Raw genomic sequence first — 2,500 nt, 5'->3', positions numbered from 1 at the left:
AGAGCGGTACTGATAGTGGGTGAAAAATTGAGAGAAATAAGTAGGAAGCAAATTATCATCTGTTGATGTCAGGAAATGTCTAGTAAATGTAGTCTTCTTGAGAGATATTATTATAGTCTCAGCAATAGAGTAATTGCTTCAACAGAGTTTATTATGCGGTTTCTTGCTGGCCCAGAACAACAAATATCCATTGTTATTGCAGTAAATGAAACATAAAACATTACTTGAACAATGCTAGCAAAATATACGCCCGTGGTTTAATCGATACACCAACATAAATACATGTATTGTTTTTTCTGAGCTTTCTGGAAATTTCTTTTTCGTCCGCATACCTAGACGAAGATGAAGTGCAAATCGTAAAAAGTCGTGGGGAAGACTGAAAGGACAATATATCCAGAAGTCCACCGCTCTTCCTTTCAGGCTCATTAATAAACCCAGAGTGTCTGCAAGCATAAAGAAGATTTTTACCTTCATACAAAAACTCTACTTTCTACAGTTATTGCTCTGCTCTCACAGGCAAAAATGATCTTGTCTTATCAAGCTTTTTGCTACACTTCCCACGGGACGATAACTCTACCCAGTCCAGTGTCTGGACTTGAAAGAGTAATCTCCTCTCTCCTTGATTCCCATTCTGAGAAATGCACCCAATTACGGAAACTTTCGGAACCACTTTCCCTTGTGGCAAGGCCAGAGATGATAGCGAATACTTCCAAACCAGTAATGGAAAATTATCCCCCTTCACTTCTGCTCTGAGTCGTGTTCAAGCGTAAAGATGTCGAGACGAATCTGAAGCTTTGCTCCTTGAGTTTGCAAGCAAGCGTGGATAAGATAAGAAATTCGTCTTACCTTGTTTTTCCTTATTTCGTCTTTTGTGTGTATATATTATATATACATATACATTATAATGTAATACACACTCACACACACACACACACACACACACACACACACACACACACACACGCCGCGCACACACACACAGACAGGCAGACAGAGAGAGAACGGTGGGAACCTGCGAGAGAGCGAGAAAGCTAAAGGTAGATTGATAGACACATAAATATAGACAGACAGACAGACAGACAGACAGACAGACAGATAGACAGACAGACAGAAAGAGCAATGTTGGAAACAAATGTGCGTCCCATTATTATGATGGTTTACAGGCATCAGTATTTGGCGCTTTGTTCTTCGAGGCTCTTGTGTTAGTATTCCTTATCTTTTAAGGATACATTATATTTTTATTCGTACCGTGGTATTGCATTGCGAGTGTTAATATACATAGACTATGTTTCCTGTTTCTATTTCTGCATGGCTTTAGGCTACTTGTATCGATTGTTTGTACGTTTTCCTTGCTGTATTGCTGTGTCTCACATCAACATAGAGTACAAAGTATTTCGCACCATCCGCGTACGCTTGTTTTTATTTTTCTTTCGCTTCGCTTTATCCTCCTCCGCTGTCATATCCTGCAATCCCCCATTTTCTCTCTCTCTCTCTCTCTCTCTCTCTCTCTCTCTCTCTCTCTCTCTTTCTTTCTCCTTCCTCCTCCTCTCTCTTCCTCTCTCCTTCCTCCTCTCCTCTCTCCTTCTCTTCCTCTTTCACTCTCTCTCCCTCCCTCTCTCTCTTTCTCTTTTTTTTCTCTTTCACTCTGACGTCTCCCTTAATTTCGTCTCTCTCTCTCTTTCGACTCTCTCTCTTTCTCTATCTATCTATCTATCTATATATCTATCTATCCATCTATCTATCTCACTCTGTCTCTCTCGCGCTCTGTCTCTCTATATCTTTCTTTTTCCGTTCTTCATTTTTGTCTCTCTTTTCTCTGTCTCTAACACACTTTTATTCTCTCTAGTTCTCTCTCTCTCTCTCTCTCTCTCTCTCTCTCTCTCTTCTCTCTCTCTCTCTCTCTCTCTCTCTCTCTCTCTCTCTTTCTCTCTCCCTCCCTCCATTTCGCTCTCTCTTTTTCCATCTGTTCTTTCTCCTTTTTTCTCTCTCTTTATATTTAGCTATTTTCTTACTATCTCCAGTTTCCCATTTCCTCTTCAATACTTAAATGTTCTCCTTCCCCTCTCCCCTTGTCTCTTTTTCTACTATCTTCTCTCTGTCCCTTATTCTATAACTCCCTCTCCGTCTCTCTCTTCCTGTTTTCCACCCCCCCTCTCTCTCTCTCTCTCTCTCTCTCTCTATCTATCTCTCTCTCCCTCTCTCTCTCTCTCTCTCTCTCTCTCTCTCTATCTCTCTCTCTCTGCCAGTCTCGACGCCCCTCACAAAAACATCACCCCCCCCCCTTTATTTTACAAATCTTGTAAATATATTTCTTCTTCTGTCATTAGCTAATGAGGCCTTCACTTGTTACTTAAGAGACAGACACATAGATAGACAGCAGAGAGGGAGTCAGGAGGGTAAGAAAGAGAAAGTGATTATTGAGAAAGTGTGCATGTCCTTTTGATGGAACTTCGGGAAAAACTGACAGAGGAAAGAGAGAGAGAGAGAGAGAGAGAGAGAG

This window comes from Aplysia californica, unplaced genomic scaffold, assembly GCF_000002075.1.
Source record: "Aplysia californica isolate F4 #8 unplaced genomic scaffold, AplCal3.0 scaffold00448, whole genome shotgun sequence".
NCBI classification, from domain to species: domain Eukaryota; kingdom Metazoa; phylum Mollusca; class Gastropoda; order Aplysiida; family Aplysiidae; genus Aplysia; species Aplysia californica.
Note: the sequence above shows the minus strand (reverse complement) of the source record.